The following is a 21376-nucleotide window of genomic DNA, read 5'->3' as shown; positions in this document are numbered from 1 at the left end:
AAGCAGGAGAAATTCATACGAATGTACACGTCGCGCCGGTAACAAAGTAGTGATCCCGCTATCCAGAGTTTCGGCGAATTAGTTACAAAATCAGTTACGCGAAGGTTCGTGAGTGCCCCAGCGCCCAGCGGCTACAACTGGCGAGCACCCTCTAGAGCCCACGAGTCCGACTTGCGAGCGCCCCTTGAAAATCAGCGACCTCGATCTGCGAGCGCCCCTTTCGAAACACTTGTAAGCCCTCTAGCTTATGCGCTATACAAAATCCCTGCTTGTAAAGTAAAGTCAAACTTCGAATATCTGATTCAGCACCTAATTCTGAATAAATCGATAATTTTGTTGTTTTTGTAAAATTACGGGTACAACTTATTTAACAAATCCTCAATTTCCCGAACCAAAGCCGGTGAACGCAGGTAGGTTCAAAACTGCGCCTTATCCCCGGAAAACTATAAACAGCCCCATCTGGGACGTAACAAATTTGGTGACAGCGGTGGGATAGAGCGCAGAATTGAGGCTTGGAAAAATAGTTCCTTTAAATTGAAACAAAATGGCAAGCCCGAATAGTAGCGGTGCGGAAACTAAAGGTCCTGAATCAAAGTTATTAAAAATGGCCGTAGAACAAATCAAAAGGTCCCAAGAGAGTAACGACTTCATATCCGATCTTGGCACTAAATTCAGAGAATTGAACCAACAAATAGCGCATATGCAAGACGCACTACATTCAATAATTAACCGACCGCAACCGACACCGACGAAACCCGAACAAATGACTCCCGGAAACCCGACTCGCATACCGACAGACTCACTAGAGAACCCCATACAAATCAAAGACGCATTAGAGACAGTACCCGTGTTCGATGGTTATAAACCTTCCGTATTTCAATTTTTAAAAGCATGCGAAAGAGCTAAAGCCATGCTTCCACCAAATAAAGAATCATACTTGGTTAAATTACTAACAAATAAACTTAGAGGACATGCATTTATAGCCATCGAAGACGCAAACGTAGACACCACAGAGGAATTCGGCACAAAATTAAAACTCATGTTCGGACCACAAAAAACGGTCAACCAATATAAGAGCGAATTAGGGAATATATTCAAAAACCCCCACGAAAATATCTTGGATTATATAAGTCGCGTAAAGGATCTGCCACACGCAATCATGGATGGAGAGCGAGACACACACGGTGAACTCTCGGAAACACTGCAACGCAGCATACACTTTTACGTCACAGAGGCTTTTCTAAAAGGTCTACCGTCGGAAGTCCACATACGATTGCAATTGGAAGGCTTCACCAGTCTAGAAGAGGGATACGCCAATGCAATCAAGATCACGAAGCAAATTCAGCAAGAAGAAAAACGAGTCAGGACATTCCACAGAGGAGCGGCTCTGCCACAGCAGAGATATCAATATCGATTTCCTCCAACAGATATCAAGGCTCCCCGAGACAAGATAACTACACCGGATTACGCTGGCGTTCCGATCCTTCTTCGTACCGCAACAATTCCTACAATAATAACAATAATGGAAATTCAAACAGTCAATTGAGACCCAACAAACAAACAGGAACCGATAATCGGGCTAGAGAAGCCGACTCGCCTGTCACCTGCAATTATTGCAATAACACAATCAGAAAACCTTTGATTCAAGGCAAAGGTGGAATCAGGCGAGATAGTGCCCTACGCCCAACAGAAGGCGGGAAACGAGAGGTACTCCCCAGGGACAAGCGGCGCACCCAAGGGAGCAGATTTTACAGAGCGCCGATCAGTAAAGAAAATAAATCCTGCTCCACCCGCACCAACAGAAACCACATCGTCCAACCTACCCCAACCCGAAGGATCCTCGATAAATTCAAAATCTCCAGTGACTTTGTTGTCTCTGCCATCCTGAATACGCATGCCCTTCTCCTCTGTCGTGAGAGTCAGAGATGGAAAAGGACAATGACGAGAATCCCAATAATCAGATTCGTTCGATTCCAATCCCAGATCCAATAGCGCATTATCTGGATGAGGAAGCTCAGTTGCCTCCACTGCCTGGAGTGGAGTTCTTAGAGCAAGAATCCCATATGCGCATCACGGAAAATGACGAGCTTCTTTCTTTTCCTGAATCCCTGGGTTTTGCTGACGGACTTCCTGACAGTCCTTGCGTTTCGATGGAAAGCGACAAAGCTTTCCCGTAGTGACCATCAGAGCGAGCATCAGAGACTCAGGCGATCTTGCACACCCATCAACTTCAAAGGAAATCCCAACCCTCGAAATTGACCATTATAAAATTTTCCTTAGATCACCGAAGTACCAGAAGGGATTCACGATCCCAACCATAACTCATCTTATGACTCTAGGTATGGGTCATCCTCAAGAGATAGTTAGATCAGGTTGGAAACAAATTGCACCAACTAGTGAAAAATGGATCCAGGAAAGAGATTCATCCCTCTTAGAAGCCTTACTTCGATTCGCGCCTTCCGGAGTCAAAATTCTTGAGGTATTTGTCACCGGGGTAGTAATGGGCCAAGAATCAAGAGAGGCCAAATAACCATACCACCTGAAAGCGATAGACTAAATTTAATCAGAGAAAAGCATATGTCTGCCGCCGGTGGACATAAGGGCGTAACGAAGACCTACCACCGAATTCGGCAGTTACACTATTGGGAAGGAATGAAGAAGGATATCCAAAATTTTATCCGCACATGTAACGAATGTCAGCTAAGAAAATTGACAAGAATTAAGACTAAACAACCTATGGTGTTAACAGACACTCCAGGAGAAGCTTTCTATGAGCACCAGAAGAACAATGACATTACGAGCAAGGGGGTTGGCACGTTATGTGCCAAGAAAATACTGCCAGGACTTGGGCAAGATGCCGAGATTGTGGCCTAATGCTGGCAATAATCCGTCCGGCACACCAATGCAACCGATGCATCGAAGAACATCTCGAGATGTCGACAGATGAGTGGTGGTGTGGGGCGGCGGCACGGTGGCGCGTAGGTCGCGCGTTGTGCGCCTGCGCCAATTGTTATCGCGACTCGTTCTGGAGTGTCGCGAGCTCTCATTCTGAGTTTGTTTAATAAACCTCGTTATTTCGGTCGTTACCCGACGTGTTTATTACTCGTGAGGAGTGGGCCTCACGTGCTTAACCTATATCCTCCTTGCCGCGACCGCGTGGCGCGTCCATCTTGAACGCAGTCCGTCTGGACATTTATTTCGTGCGTTCTCGCCAGAGAACGCGTGGCCTCCGGCCACTGGTGACCCCAATCTCTCGTGTGTTACGAGATCTATGTTCCTAGTCCCCACGACCGTGGAGGACCGTCGGAACTCATCAGTGCGTACATCTGTACGCCTCCACCACTAAAATCCCCACAGTGGTTGGTTGAAGCTGGACAAGAGGTCATCACCCGTTGTCCTTAGAGCCGCGTTGGAAGGGTGGGACCTCTCGCTGGCGGCCGTGGTCGACAACATGGTCGGCAGCGAGAGGTTGCAGATGGCGGTGGCCTCCTTCTGCGAGTACGTGATGTCCCGGGAAAGGGACCCGGACTCGGCCAGGAGAGTTTGGGCGCGGGAACGACCCCCGCGCCGACGTGTGAACCCCCGCGAGGGGGCTGTCGAGGGAAGGGACGGCGCGGGGGTCTCCCCAGCGTCGACCGGTGCCCCCGGGAATGGTGGCGGAGTGGGGTCGGCGCGGGGAGGCACCCTGCGCCCTGATGTGCCCCCGCCAATGGGGATGGTGGATTTGGGGGGAACATAGCTTCCCCCGTGATAGGACGACATCCCCCGGGTCAATTTCCCGGTATGGGGAGGGGTGTCCGTCCGTCCCTCCCCTAGGGGAAGCGGATTCGTGGGGGGTTTTGTGTAAGGAAGGGTCGGGGCGTGCCGGATCGCGCCTCCGACGGCTCTTCCTTCCGGTGTCGGCGTCTTCTTGCCTCGGCCGGGGTTGGTTCCTTCGGGATACCGGCCCTGAACGGGGCACGAAGACTCCGGGAGCTGTGGGTGGACCGAGCTGGGGCTCGGGAAGCACAATCCGAAGGCTCCAGGGATGGGGACACCGGACAGGCCCCTCCGTGAAACCCGATGAATTTGCCCAAATAATAACGAAAAAGGCAGGACATATGGCCCTTGTGGCCGGGGAAGTAATACACATTATTAAATGTGTGCCAGTCGATGTAAAAATTCGACACACTGCAACCTGCTTCACTGAATTGCCAGTCCAGCATGTAAATAAGTCACAGTTTTTAACACCTATGACTCGCATCATCACCAATCATGGAACACATAGAGATTGTAATCAAATACTACCAGTAATGTATGAAATTGATCAAACTTGGCACAGAATTACACCAAAACCCGTAGAAATCACCTCAAGTATTACAGCCACTTAAAGAACCAATATGGCGCTACGTTAATCCATCAAATTTGGCTACCAGTGGAATCTACACTCAAAGCGATCTTAATAACTTAAAAGATGACATCATGTTCCCAGCCGAAAAATCAGCCGTATTGAATTCTGTGGCTCGAAGCATAACTGGTAAAACCTTACCAGACGGATCAATTTCCATAATGAACATAATAAATGAAGAAACACTCGACAAGATAGCAGAAAACACAGCCGAAAAATTATGGCACGGATTCATTACATTTGGATCCTTCAGCGCAGGAGTGTTAGCAGTCTTTATAATCCTCAAATTTATAAAGGCAATTGCTGACACAATAATACACGGCTATCAGCTGCACTCGCTATAAATTACTAACTTCAAGTTCAAGAGTTTATGAAAAAATTAGAACCCAATTACACGTGTCCATGCAACCAAACCATACTTCGTCGTTTACGTATTATGGAGGATGCAGTACGAAACAAAATGGAAAATCAATTAGCACAAGTGTCTTTTGTTGCCCTTGATACAGATTGCTGGACCTCGAGATCTCAGGAAGGATATATAAATGTTAATGCCCACATTATAGACGATCAATGGAAGCCGCATATTATGACTATTTGTATAGAGGAACTAGAAGAACGCCATACAGCAGAAAACTTGGCAGATTGCTTGCAAAATGTGGCTATTCAATTTGGCATACAAGATAAAATAGTCGCCATAACGAATGACAGTGCAAGCAACATTGTATCTGCTGTAAATCGTTTGCCTAACGTCGAGTTTGATGTAACTTGTGCTGCTCATAAAATACATTTGGCAATACAAAGTGCGTTGAAAGAAGGAGATGTGTCTCACGTCCTTGCGAAAGCAAGCAAAATTGTGGCACATTTTCGACACTCGGTGTTGGCTTCGAAAAGTTTGGAAATGAAGCAGGAGCAATTAAACTTGCCAAAATTAAAATTAATCCAAAGTGTTCGAACGCGGTGGAATACGGAGTTACAAATGTCCGAGAGACTGGTGGAAAATCGCAGCGCGATTACAAATGTACTCGCCGATAGAAATATTACAAACCAGAAACAGGCACAAAATTTAGAGATGCTGGAAAGTGAGTGGAAAGTCTTGGAAATACTGATACAACTTTTGAAGCCTCTCGAAGTTGCTACAACAATTTTGTCAGGAGGAATTCTTTCAATGGTTCAACCAATTGTGCGAGCCATCATTAGCAATCATTTGATTCCTGCAAAAGATAAGTACAATGAAGAAGACAACATCATTGTAATCATAAATGAATTGACCACGCAACTGTCAACGCGGTTTTCTTTAGAATGGTACTTGGAAAGTACAGTTCTAGTTCCAGCCGCAAGTAAAGCTTCCTTTCTGGATCCTAGATTCAAGCAGCTTCTTTCAGAAACCGGAACAGCAAAAATTAAAATAAGAGAAAGCATTGAACGCGAAACAACAGAATATTCTCTGAATATTGGAGAAACTGATGAAGCTGAAAAAAACAGAACTAGAGCTCTGGATTTTATTTTCATGCGAGCCGGCGGTAGGCAGAACACATCATCCAGTCAACAATACATGTTGTACCTTGCGGAGCCAGAGATAGACGCGAACATGGACCCATTTGAATGGTGGAAATCGCATGAACAAAAAATGCCAATTATTGCACAATTGGCCAAAAAATACTTATGCATCCCTGCTACCTCGGTGGCTTCAGAACGAGTTTTCTCTGCAGCAGGAAACATAGTTACACCGAGCAGAAATTGTTTAGCTAACGAAAATGTGACAACGAATACATTCCTCCACCAAAATAAAACTTACTTGTAATATTATAAAAAAATTGCAAAAATCAGAAAGTAAGAATAATACAATACATTAATAGTTTTATTTAATTTTGTTAGTCGTAGTACGTAAAAGTGTAAATAATATAATCAATGTATGTAGCATGAGCGGTGTGACCAGTGCGACGAATGTTGTACGTATATGCATGTATGCATGTATGTATGTATGTATGCAATGTGTATGACTGAGATATCGTTAATTGTTACTATCTGTTTTGTTTTTTCCAGTGTTACTTTGTCTTCATGAAATCTTGTTTAAAATTTATTTGTACAATAAATATATTTTTTATAACTGTATGTTTGTGTTTATATTCTGTCAAAATTCTGTAAAATTGTTTAGCCTGTCTTGCCGTTCTTTCCGTTTAACCCGCGATATCCGATTTCACATAATTTAATAAAATTCATTGAGATTTTGTTTCCAAAGTATTACTTTTCAAGTACATTCATAATATGATCCCGAAATTTACTAATAGAATGCAATTTCTTAAATTTCATTTAATTACGAACAATCCAAACGGAAAGTTCAGTCTCAGTCACCGGTGACTGACATGGCGCTTAACGTGTTAATATTTTTATTTATCAAAAATGGTGACATGCTATGAAACTCGTAAGTTACAACTTCATCTTAATACCTGAAGTATATTGAGATCCAGAGTAGGTTTTCAAACACTTAAATCCAGATATAAATATGGATTAATTAATCCGATAAATCGCATTATTGCAGTCTCAAACACTCTCTACAATCGTATTGATTTTTTTAGTGGGTCTTTACAAACATTTAAAAGTCAATTACGCGGGATTACCGGAAATCACCATACCCTTTGTACCGTGAGTTTTTGTGCATCACCCGTTTTTTTGTTATTTTATGTATAGTCTTCTTTCTTTTATGTAAACCCTTATGTAAAAAGGACTTCTACCCGTCTATAAATAAATAAATAAATCTTCATACATTTCGAAGACGGAAATTTTTTGCACTTCCAAGACTTCGACACTTCGAAACTTCGAACCTTCGATTCGTTTCCAGTTAACGGATAAAAGGAATAAATTTTCATAATTTGTTTCTATATTCACCATCTGAATTATTTCAATAATTTATTGTTAAGATAATATATTTATTATTTGAATTATCATTTCGATAGTTCACTGATGAAATAATTGTTTAAATAAATAAATTGTTACAATTTGTTTCTATATTCATTATTTGAATTGTTATTTCAATTATTTATTGTCAAAATAATGGTTAAAATGAATAAATTTTCAAATTTTGCTTCTACATACATTATGTGAATTATTTCAATATTTCATTGTTAAAATAATTATTTAAAGAATGTACAAGTATTTACATAATGAATATAGAAACACATTTCTATAGATTATAAAAATTTCCGTAGATTATAAATTTTTATACTCTATAGAAACGTATTCCTATATTAATTATGTAAATACGTGTACATTGTCTAAACAGTTATTTGCTACTTTGTCAAATGCTAATTTGTCACTTTGTCAAATATAGTGTTACGAGTATCGATATGTTACGATATCGAGACATCGCGCCGGATGGTCTTCGTTGTATCGTCGTCACTAAGACGACGCGGCTAACTTCTCGGTTTTATATATTGTATACATATATAAAACTTTGGAAAATGCCGACTTGAGTAGTAGCGGAAGAGAGAAACGAAAATTGAGAGAGATAGCTAGCGACTAGACATGGTTGCCACATATCATCCTTCGCCTCACTGTTGCCATGTCATCAATCCCGTAAATGTACAAGCGTTTCGTGAAACTGATTTCTGCATGAGCCCGATTCAGCCGACCAACACATGCTAACACGTACATTGCCACGGGCGCGTAGATATATGCAGGACTCGTTGTCACATTACCTTTGAAATGAAACTCGAAAGGCGGTCACGTGTATGCAAAAGCTAGGGAAATCATTTGATTTATATTAAATTGAATCAGTTTATTCTTAACAGTATAATAATTTTATACATATATTACCAGGACTTCTTTTAAAAAGAAAATGAGCCGGAATTTACTTCCTGTCAGAAAGAAAATTATATTCAAAATGAAATTTTATGCCACGAAGCGCATAAAAAATTAGACAAAATTGATCATATTTTTTTTACTTTAGATGTCAAATCTGAAGACAAGAAACAAACAAATACAAATTTACAACTAAAGATCTCCTTTTTTTTTTGTGAAGTTTCGCGATTAATTACGTGACATTTTGGCGATCCTGCCAGGATAGTGTTTACTGTTCTTCGGAAAACTGACCATTTATTATTACTACGAGAGAATAATAAGATCAGGGCTACGCGCTACACCAGAAGACGAACACACTATTACGGGCCGACCAATGTGAAGAAAGACTCCAAGTGAAAACTATTGATTCAACCGGTCAACTCTACGGAGCACCTACTACGAAGAATTATATAGGTAAATACTGGATTCATTTGTGAAATATAGAGTGAGAAGGGACAGCTTCTCCAGTCAAGATTCAACTAATTCAAGCGAAAGTAGAAAATCAGTAAGAATGGCAAGCGCACAAAAAAAGGAAGAAAAGACTGAAATTAGACAGCTCCTTGACCTGATGCATATACAAAGCGAGAAGACAGAAACAAGCCTTGCTGAAATGAGAAAAATGTTACTCATGGCAAATGAAGAAAACAGCAAACGAGCCAGAGAAATCGAAACGTTGGGTAAAAGCTTAGCAAGCTTACGAGTTGCAGGAAGGCTTGCGCCATCCGATTTCGGTTCATTTATGACCAAGGACGAGAGTGTACGCACTGCTCATACAAAAAGGAACTCTAAACAGAATAACCTGACAAAACCTGTCAAAGAACCAAGAAGAGAACCATCCGACGACGAGGACGAAGAAGAAGAACCCGGTCGAGACACCTGCGAAAGATCAACGCATTCGGCAAAATTATCAGTACAGTTTATCCCAATACTGAAAGGAAGAGACGACATAGGAGTCGAGGGATTTATAAAGAAAATCCGAAAAGCCCGCTCCCGATGCCGAGAAAAGGAAGAACTATTGGATTTGATCATTGCCACCCGCATAACAGATCACGCAGAACGAAGCATCCGCCACCTTGATATCGAAACATACGCAGAACTGTACGACGCATTGCGACAATTCGTGAGTATTCCAACCACAGCAGACAGTGCGAGAGATCGTTTACGACAAATACGACAAGGTGTTACAGAAAGCGTGCACAGTTACATTATCCGGTTCAGAAAATTACTCAACGAACTGACATATGCACTGCAATATGAACACAAAAACGATATCGAACGACGAGTCGCAATCGATTCGGAGAACAGACGTTCAGTGAAAATTTTCATCTTGAACCTCAGAGACGACATCGAAACAAGAGTATCCGCCGCATCACCGAAAGATTTGATGGAAGCACAGGAAGCCGCCTTCCAGGCAGAGACGACCATCAGCGAAAAGAAACGCTTACGCTCAGCACAATACCGAGTACCGACAACTGCACCACCAATATTACGCAATCGCCGCGATACAGCTGCACCGATCAGGCGTGACGACAGCTTTAACCAACCAAGAGCTGCACCAGCACGAACCACCAACAGCTTTCAGCGAGCAGAACAACGAGCTCTGATAGAACGCAGAGAAATGAAATGTTTTAAGTGCAATCAGATAGGACACTTGGCTAACCAGTGCGCAAATTTTCGTGTACCCAGCCAACAAAACCTACCGCCACGGAGAGTGAACAACATATACGAGGAGAATTCAGACGAATACCAAAACCCCGACTCGAACGAATCAGAGTTAACACAACAACAGGAAGATTGCCCACTTTCTCAATACAACGAACCACCGACGGAAGAACAGAACAATTACTCGTTGACTCAGGCTCAGGCATTAATCTAATTAAAAGACGATCAGACTTTAAAACAGTGAAATGTGAACCACGAACATTTTATACGAGCACCGACAAATACCATACTAACGAAAGCATGATCATAAATTTCATGAATAAGAAACATACGTTTTATATTGTTGAACAAAACTTTCCGTTAATAGAAGACGCCATTGCAGGCCTACCATTTCTTGAAAACTATGAATATGCTTTAACCAATAACACGTTAACCTTAGACGGGAACACCATTCATTTGCAGAAACCGATCGTATCACCACCAGGTCAAATCACCGCTCATACCGTATACCTAGAAGGAAAACTCACACGAGTATGCTTTATCAACTCTGGTAAGCAAGATTGCATTATCTCTAATGATATTACGAATATTTCAGAAATCGAACATATTGCAAAATTTAAAGAACTTGTGAGAATTTCACACATCGAACATGAATTACGCGAACCAATTGAAAAAATTTTATTGCATTATTCAGACGTATTTAATTTAGAATCAGACTCTTTACCATGCACGGACTTGACAAAACACACGATAACGCTCAAAGAAGACAAAATTATAAACACAAAATCATATAGACCACCAGAATGCCATAAGCAAGAGATAAACCGACAAATGAAAGAAATGTTAGATAAAGGAATCATCGAAGAATCGGACTCACCCTATAATTCACCAGTATGGGTTGTACCTAAGAAGACGGACGCATCAGGCAAACAAAAATGGAGAATTGTAATCGACTTTAGACGCGTAAACGAATTAACTGACCAAGACGCATATCCACTCCCAGAAATCGACGACATCCTTTCCCAATTAGGAAATTCCAAATACTTTTCCGCACTAGACTTATCCTCAGGATTCCATCAAATACCTATGAACCCCGCTTCCAAGAAATACACTGCATTTTCCACACCGCAAGGGCATTACCACTACAACCGAATGCCATTTGGTTCAAAGAACGCTCCAGCAACATTCCAACGCATGATGGACACAGCATTAAGAGGATTAATAAACAACAACTGCTTCGTATATTTAGACGACATTATAATTTTTGGACAATCAATCGAACAACATAATAAGAATTTAGCAATTGTATTGCAAAGACTCTGAGAATTAGGACTAAAGATCCAACCAGACAAGTGTGAATTTTTAAAGCCAGAATTAGAATATTTAGGACATATAGTAACAGCCGAAGGAGTCAAGCCAAACCCAAAGAAAATCGACGCAGTGAAAAATTTTAGATTACCAAAGAATCCGACTGACATAAAATCATTCCTAGGACTATCAGGATATTACAGAAAATTTATACGTAACTTCTCAAAAATCGCAAAACCGTTGACAGAATTAACAAAGAAAGACGTATCATTCCATTGGACGGACAAGACTCAGAACGCTTTTGATACATTAAAAAGATCCTTACGCGAACACCCAGTATTAAAATACCGAGACTTTAGTTTCAGATGATGCAGCTGACAATTGCGCAGCCCTAATCGGGTGGCTGCTAGTCATTTTTTAAATTACGTGCGGTTTATTTCGGCTCATCTATTACGCCTTCCACCTAATGGAAGATGTCTTCTAGCATAATTACGCTATAAATTACGTGTTTCAGATGATGCAGCTGACAGTTGCGCAGCTCTAATCCGGTGGCTGCTTGTCATATTCCTGATTATGTGCGATTTATTTCGGCTCGTCTATTACGCCTTCCACCTTATGTACATTTTGATAAGAAGAAGAAGAGGTTTAATCTTGGTATTGACGCGAATGTGCTGGAATCCATGAAGAAGAAGAAAATTAATCTTTACGACAATCGTGAAAAGAGGTATTTGTTGGATGGGCGTGATAAATATATGTGTGGTGTTGTGCCTGGTGGATATGTACATTTTGATATTACGCCTTCCACCTAATAGAAGATGTCTTCTCGTAATTAAATATAATTAACGTAATTAAATATAAACTCTTTTTATACCCCGATGAAATTTTACGAATCATTTTTTTAATATCTTCGAGTTTATTTTTATGATTCCAGAACTCTAACGCAGCTTCCTCATCCCTCCAACAAGTAGTAAGTGCACAAACAACTGTCTTTTTTATTATTATATTTGATCAGTAGTATTTGAGTTTGACGAGTCTAGTGACCGTGGAAACAACAAGTGTTCCTACAGGTAGTAATCTGTTTCCTAGCTAGGTAGGGCAGGGCTGCTTAACTTGTTTTCCGCTGCGAGCCACACGACGCTCCCACCATTCCCTACAATCTCCTCGGAATGACAGCAAAATCGATTGAAAACAAAATTCTAAACAAATGCCGGGAAATCTTGTTGTCTCATTCTGCCGCGCTTCGCCTCGCTTGCTTTCTTCGTTGCGCCAATCCCCTCCACCAACGTCCATCGCGTAGAGAAGCACATGAGCGAAACGGAGCGCGGCAGAATGAGACAGCTACGATTCTCCTTTCCCCTGTGACTGCCTAGCTTGTTGGGCGACGTCGTACGCAGTGGGGGTTTCTTGTCGAAAAAGGAAGACAGGGGAAAGAGCACGAGTGGCTCATGAGCCACCAGTTCAGCAGCCCTGAGGTAGGGTATTTTTGTACGTCGCGTTTATTTTAAGTGAAACCATTTCGATAATGGTATCACCAATTTTCGAGAAGATAAATATCTTCCGTAATTTGGTATAACAAATACTAGTCACTTTTTATCATCAAAATAATTATTTATTTTTAAAATTTCATTAAAATGATATAAAGTTGGTTTCTATCACGAAGATAATTATTTATTTAAAAAATTTTTTTAAAACTAAAAAAAAAGTATTTTAAAATTAGTTTGAATTGCTCTGAAGCACAAGATCTTACGTACAAAAACACGATTCGCGACGGATAGATCCTCGAAACAAAACAAACACGCACATCAGTTTAACCCGCATTGCTTTCACAAGTACTTTACATTTACTATAGTACTCTTTCCATAGTTTCGAAACTTTACTTTGTTGAAAGGATCGTCCGGGGGTTTTTTAATCTTTTATTAAAATCTTTCTTATTCTCTTTGCTTGACAATTTATATATATTATATATATTTCATTCATAATTTGAGATTATATTTTAAATTTCAAGTAGAGTCTTTTTGCAAGAATGCATGAAAATTAGCTCGTACACAATCTAACGAATTCTTTTAGTTAGGATTTTCGGGATATTAAGGTTCCCTATTCGTTGCTCGAATCCTCTCGCGTGCCCAGGCGCTACTCGGGAGGGTGAAAGTAACGGGCACATGGAATATTGTTTCAATAATATATATATATATATATATATATATATATATATATATATATATATATATGTGTGTGTGTGTGTGTGTGTGTGTGTGGCGACCGACAATGGTTAGTGTATCGTGCACGGCGTATTTTCCACTTATACGCGTGTGTGATTAGGCAGTGGAATTGCGTCGGTTCTTTAAACTAGATTCAATAACACATATACCTGTCGATCTGTGACATGCTACATAGATCTTTGTGGAATGTGTTCGCGCGTAACTTTCTCAAAAACTACGTCTGCAATATTCAAAATTACACACGTAGTTTAATTCAGTCTCGAAAATAGATTGTTATTTCGATTTATCGTTTAATCTCGCAAGGTAAAAAAAACTTAAGATCACTACAGTATGATTGGCGGGTGGGTGTTCTCACTCATCGTCCTTGTGGGATTTTTTCTGGTAGTTATTGTCTGACCCGTCGGAGATGCCCACGCTCAGATACAGAGGGCGGCCACCTACACCCGTAGTAACCCCCTCTTATCCAAAGCACCTCAATCTACACTCACTGTAGATGAGTTTAAGTTTTACTATCCCGATCCAGAAGAACTGAACGTGGACGAGCGAGGCTTATATATTTCCCTTGGCAGTAAATAATGCTCAATTAGCGATTAATCTCGCAAAGGTCACTGCCATTGTCAGTCGATTTCAGGAAAACTGGTACGACGTACCTTCGACAAACAGCTCGACAAACAGTCACTCAAGAGGCCAACAACGGCATGTCGTTTCGTTACTACCTTGTCGCTATACTTGTAGAAGTAGTTAGTTAAACACATGGGCAGGCCTCACCGCTCCAACGATCAGCCGAGATGGGCACATCCGCGAATTTGCAGTAGCGTTGCGAATTAAATAGTCGCGATTTCCATTTCATTTCAGTTTGATTGCTGCTTGAAGCAATTTTTAAGATATAAAAATTTTATAAGAATTTTTTTAGTAAAGTAGTCTTAATTAATAGTTGGGATTTTTCTAGTGAAGACGTCGATGATTTTCTGAGAGTGATGGCGGAAAGCGTGGATGCATGCGGACATAAAATGGCTGTGTCAAAACTCGCCTTCCTGCCGCTTAGCTCTGAATTTGTACAAACGCACGCTCAACTGGGACTTTATATCCTGAAAGATCACATCATGAAACACACCAAATTCGGTAGATGCGCGAAGTTCGTCACGCGCGTAGCTGTGGGTGACGATTTCACCATTGTGTTAAAAATTAATAGTTGGGATAGTAAAGTAGTCTTGTTTTGGATCCTCTGTTCGTTGAATTAGCGTTGCGCATCAAAAAAGGATCGCTATACAAAATCCCTGCTTGTAAAGTAAAGTCAAACTTCGAATATCTGATTCAGCACCTAATTCTGAATAAATCGATAATTTTGTTGTTTTTTAAAAATACAGATACAACTTATTTAACCAATCCTCAATTTCCCGAACCGTAGCCGATGAATGCAGGTAGGTTCAAAACTGCGACTTATCCCCAAAAAATTATAATCCGCCCCACCTGGGACATAACAAAAATTGGTGACAGCGGTGGGATAAAGCGCAGTGACAAAGACCTTTGATCAACAAAATATTGGAAAGTTTTGGAAAGAACCTTCAATATATGAGTATGTATATCGGAAAATTAGTCCAGAGAAGCTGCTATCAATCCTCAGCACATCTTGTATCGGTAAACCAGTGATAAATTACATCAGAAACTCTGATATCCCAGAGATCAACTATATAAAATGGATGAAGGTAATAGCGGGACAAAGGATCAATTCAGAAAGACAACAATGCCTATCCAAAGGCCGAATTATCGACCAGAGGAAGAGGTGTTAGAAGAATTCTACAGGCCTATAGATGGGGTAGTACCGAGCCACTATTCAGAAACATACCGGAACCTCCTGAATCTGTACTGCGTCGTCGCACCACGACAAGAGACGTCCTACATACATCACTGAAATAGGATATGTCGTGCGTGTTATGGCCGCCTGATCAGAAGGGAACAATGGTATTGTGAAGAAGGAGGCTGGCACATCTTGTGTCAGTTAGATCCAGCCCAAACCTACTCCAAATATGGACTGCCCGCCGGGAATTTTCCGGACCGAGACGTACGGAGGAGACGTATGGACTACCGCCCCGAAGAGGAGGTATTGGAGAAATTTTATGGGCCGATAGATGGGGTAATACCACCCCATTACCCTGAAACGTACCGGAATCTTCTAAATTTATACTGCGTGGGTATATCACAGCAAGAAGCATCGTACGTGTACCACCAAAATAGGATATGCCGGACATGTTATGGCCGCCTAACTCCAAGAGAGCACTGGTACTACGAGCAAGGGGGCTGGCACATCGTGTGTCAGCTGAACCCGGCCCAGACCTACTCCAAATGCCAAGACTGCGGTCGGCAACTAGGAAGGGTCCGTCAGGCATGGGAGTGCACGGAATGCATCGAAGAGCACTTCGAAATGAACGTGGACGAGTGGTGGCTGATCCACACTGGCTACGCCCAAGAAGTAGTGACCCGATGGTGACAAGCGCACCCACACCATGTACACATTTTTTTTCTTCTCTTCTCATTACATTTGGATCCTTCAGTGCAGGAATATTAGCAGTCCTTATAATCCTCAAATTTGTAAAGGTGTCATGTCCGGTGGTTCACGCGACTAAGGGCTCCAGAGTAATACTAAACCGTAATGGATACAGCAAAATCTGGGATAAGCCATTCTCTCTTAGTAAAAAAGAAGATTGCGAGATTTATGGTGGCGGAGCATTAGTCGTTGAAGAGGCTAAGGTTGGCGAGATATTATGCGTCGTAAGTCCGATCCGTAATGTGGTCCAGTTTCTTATAGTCACTGTTGCCGGAAACGAACATGAAACGAGACCTGGGGCTGTGTTCTACAGCCTTAGGCCGATAGAAACAGATGAACATTTCACGAAATGGACACCTAGTAGTTGGGTTGGGGTAGCTGGCATGTCTGGATGCCCCATTTTCAATACTAGAGGGCGAATGGTGTCGCTTTACGGATTGGGCCGAATAGAATCGCAGTCAATCATGGTCCCAGCAGACAGAGGCAGTGAACGTCCGGTGGTTCGACCGCCAACGAATAAACCCTCAGATGAAGAATTATTATGAATTATTATGGACATCCGATGATGTCGCGCGAGGAGAAGTGAAAATAGGATTAAGATGTATGTTAAAAATTCTACGCAGTAAGGTAGCACGAGAAACGACTCCAACTTATCTTCCTGTAAGACACGCAGATGAAGATCAGTTTACACCCTGAGAACAAACAGGAAAGGTGTCCAATTATGCCAAATTATAAGAAAAGAAGCCGACTTCATGGTAAAAAGATCCTGTCGGCATACAGCTGACTAGTCAGGAGACATCAAGAAGATAAAAAGATGCAAGGTAGAGACTCCTGTGCCAGCATCTTTGAAAAACAAAGGACTGTCCATCTTATAAAAAGGGGGACCAACTCCTCAAATTCAGTTATAAACAGTCAGTCAGTGAGACAGTCGTGAACAATCAGTTATTCAGTCATAGTCAATAGTCCAGTAGTCTCTTTTGAAGTTAAAATAGTTCGTTCAGTTGTTTCGCGACAAACCGTTTCAAAGACCAGTGTCAGCAGTCGGAGTATATTGTAACCGAATGCGAACCCGTGATCACGGTAATATTAATATTATTATTATTATAATCAAACTATTTGTAAGCACTCCAGTTTATGCGCTATATAAACCATATTTGTAAAATCAAATTTGTAATCTCTGATTCAGAACCACACTTTAAATAAATCAATAATTTTGTTGTTTTCAAAATAAGGGTACAAAGTTATTTAAACGATCCTCAATTTCCCGAACCATAGCCGGTGTATGCAGGTACACTCTCCCCCACGAGAGAATAGTACCGCGAGAGAACCGATTTTCGTCCGTCGCTGCGCATCTTCGCCCTGATTGGTCCCTTCCCAATGCACAGCGCATGCGCGCATTAACGCCACGCGATCCGCACAAAAACAGATTATTATTAATCTGTACAAAAGCGTGATAGCGGAAAACCCGGGGATAAAATATAAGTCGCTGATTTTAAAGCTTGTCCAAAAGACAGGCATTGGTAGAGTCACCGTCACCAAAACCCTGGCGGAATACAAATCTACGGGCAAAGTGACGTCGCCAAATAAAAAAAAGCGGCGCCTAAATATTTTGGAAAAAACTTCGGAAGCCGACATAATGGCGATAAGGAGAAAAGTCCACAGCTTCTGGCTAAATCGAGAGTTACCAACTCTAAAAAAAATTGTAGCTGATGTGAACAGCAACGAGAATTTGCCGTCATTTAGCGAAACTACCCTCCATCGACTATTGCATCGTATGGAATTTAAATTTATTCAGCGAAAACGCAACAGCGCCCTCATCGATCAACCCCATATCATCTCCTGGCGGCAAAAGTAAGTGACAATCTACATTCAAAAATGTTTTTTTCCAAAAACTCAGTTTCTATCCTCGTTTCTTACAAAAATTTATTTCTTACTACTTTGTAGGTACCTCGAACACATCGAAAGTTTTCGTTCGGAAGGGCGGTCTATTTACTACCTGGACGAGACATGGATCAACGCCGGCGATTGCAAGTCCCGGCAGTGGACAGACACCAGCGTTACGCTCCGGGTACAAACGGGTTTGTGCTCCCCTGCTCTAAAGAACAAATTCGGTCGTTCAAAATAGGCAGAATTTTTCATCAAAATAGACAGTTTTTTGCGAATATCTCGGAAAATAAAGAGACCGCCGCACAGTGCGGACAAATGGCCTGTTTTCGGGCACTTCTCGTAATTTGGTTATTAATGTATATATTAATGTATATACAGAGTGGTTGGTAACTGGTGGTACAAGCGGAAAGGGGGTGATTCTACGCGAAAAAAGAAGTCGAAAATATAGAATAAGAATTTTTCGTTTGAGGCTTTGTTTTCGAGAACATTGAGTTTGAAAATGCAGCCAATGTGCGTGTTATTCGATAGGAATTGTCTGCTGCGTCTGACCATGACCTACCAATTCTACTTCCTACGCATACTAAAGCACGCGAACCCGGCGGATCTTTAAATTCGATTTTCTCGAAAACAAAGCCTCAAACGAAAAATTTTTATTCTATATTTTCGACTTCTTTTTTCGCGTAGAATCATCCCCTTTCCGCTTGTACCACCAGTTACCAACCACCCTGTATATAAGGCGCTAAAACTCAAGGAAACGTTAAGAATATATTTCGCAGATGTTATAAGGGAATAGCAATCCCTAAGACCCGTATCCTATAAATTCCAAATTCAAGAAAACAAGATCTATTCAAATTAAAACATTGACAAAGAAATAATGAGAAAATACCTGCGAAATAACTTCTTAACGACTTCGAATACATTTTAACAATGTTATAACTCCGGAAACCACTACTATGGACCACCCGTTAAATATATTTAAAGACTTTAACTATGCAATAAATTAGCGCGGAAAACCATCAACAGATAAGGAGAAGACTCCAACTTATCTTCTTGCAAGACACGCAGATGAAGATCGGTTTACACCCTGACAACCAACAGGAAAAGTGTAATGTTACTTACATTGAAGATCCATTCCTCATCAGGTGGAAACCGAGATGGTGACTGCATCCGTTGGCGAGCCTCACCCACTTGAAAACACTGAAAATAAATAATAACATGTATTCAACAGCAGAAGGTAAAGTTTTCAAGCTACTACACGCCGTAAGGAAAATAAATTGTAGAGACGACCTGAGAATAAATGAAGAAAACGTTTGCGGTACAGTTAGAAATTGTCTCTACCTGAAATATTTACACTTGTGAAGACCATTCAATGTTTATGAACTCAATGGATACATATATAGAAACAACTTATAGTGATCATGCATAAATTACTTCTGTGAAAGTGGGAGAACATCGACTCGATAATTTCATAGGGTGGATAATAAAAGTCTCCTTGTGAATTTTAACCAAAGAACCTTCCCCCGCCCTAAAGATCAAATTCGGTCATTCAAAATAGGCAGAATTTTTCATCAAAATAGACAGTTTTTTGCGAATATCTCGGAAAATAAAGAGACCGCCGCACAGTGTTGCCGAGGCGGCAAAAAATCCTTTTTATAAATTTTCGATTTTTATAAAAAAAAAATTATTTTTGTATAGCCTAATAGTGCGTGCATGATGTGCCAAAGTCAGATTTAAAAAAAAATTTTTACGGAGATATACGCATGGTAAATAACCATTTCCTCGCTCCTGGGAATTCATCAGTTTTCAGTGCGATAGATATGTAATTAATCCGCCCATAATTGAATACTTAGGGGTCTACAAATCATATGGGTTATTGCAAATGGTTTCAACTATTGAATGGCAAAAAAAATTTTCCAAAAAAAGTTGTTTAACATTAAGTAATATGGACTAATCTGAAGCCCCTTTGTGTTACGCTCATTTTTTCTTTATGGAGGAATACAAAAAATCCTTTGAATACCTTCGATCTGGAACTAATCGTTTTGGCAAGTTATAATATTGATCTAGCTTTGTGCAAAATATTTTAAGAGATACTTCGAGATGCTTTCGCCGCAATTTAAGTTTAAATATCAACTTTCGGAATTTCCGAGAATGAATCGCGCGGATGTCACGATTATTTGATGTTTCAGGTGAAATTTTTAAGGGATACAAATCAGATAATAAAAAAACTTGTGACATCCATACATATAAAAAAATATTTAATAACAATTGTTTTATCTTACATAAATTATCTTTATAGCGTTCATTGGAGCACTACCAAAAAATACCTGTTGCATTTTTGCGACAGTGGTCCAGTGAACGAAATCTTTGTTTATTTAACATAAAAAATTGTTATTGAATATTTTTTTATATGTATCTGAATTATTTCAATAATTTATTGTTAAGATAATATATTTATTATTTGAATTATCATTTCGATAGTTCACTGATAAAATAATTGTTTAAATAAATAAATATTTACAATTTGTTTCTATATTCATTATTTGAATTGTTATTTCAATTATTTATTGTTAAAATAACTTATTAAATAAATAAATTTTCACAATATGTTTCTATATTCATTATTTGAATTATTTCAATAATTTATTGTTCAAATAACTGTTTAGACAATGTACACGTATTTACATAATTAATATAGGAATACATTTCTATAGAGTTGTCACGTTACCACGCAGTTGTGCACGGAACGTAACGGTTTCTAGAAACCGCTCTGCAGCACAGTTAGTTCCACCACCCGCCACCAGATGGCCACCGACCTCAATCACTCTCTCACTGCTAAAAATGTCCAACCACCCGCATAATTACCCCCGACAAAAAACCGAATCTTTGGAAAAATACTCCACAAGCATAAGCTTTTAGTAAAATCCCCAGCTGATAGTGAAAGACGGTGCGTGTCTCTTGCACGTCCAGAACTAAGACGCTGCTCCCCCCCCCCCCCCCCCCGCATATCCTAAGCGAAGTCGGTGCGTGTCTCTAGCATGTCGGAGCCTAGGATATTCTTCACCCTTTTTATTAACCCTTTCCCCCCTAGTAGTAGAACTTAATTACGCGTTATATATTACCCTCTCTAGTCTTAAGTTATAAATTAGTAAAACAGTTTAAAACACCCTGTGTTCGTGTTATCAGGCCAACATACATGTACATACATTTACCTTTTTTTTTGAATAAATTATCTATTTACCAGATATCTAAAAACCTTATTTATCGACCTTCACCCGTTATGACGGTTTTTCCCCTCTCCACAACGAAATTGCGAATCATCCGCCTAATAGAATAGGATTGCCGCTCTCCTCAGAGCCGGAACTGGGGTTTGGCGAAGGTGGCACCTGCCACGGGCGCAACGGTCATAGGGGCGCAACGCACGCAGGTCTCGTGGGGGCGCTATGCCAAATTTTTTATTTACATGTACCGGAAAGGCGCGAATTTTTATTGGGTCCCGAGCGTCCGAGATTCCGAGGCCACGCGCCGCCCGCG

Source organism: Halictus rubicundus, unplaced genomic scaffold (genome assembly GCF_050948215.1).
Source record: "Halictus rubicundus isolate RS-2024b unplaced genomic scaffold, iyHalRubi1_principal scaffold0168, whole genome shotgun sequence".
NCBI lineage: Eukaryota > Metazoa > Arthropoda > Insecta > Hymenoptera > Halictidae > Halictus > Halictus rubicundus.
The sequence above is the reverse complement of the archived record's forward strand: the minus strand, read 5'-3'. Positions refer to the sequence as shown.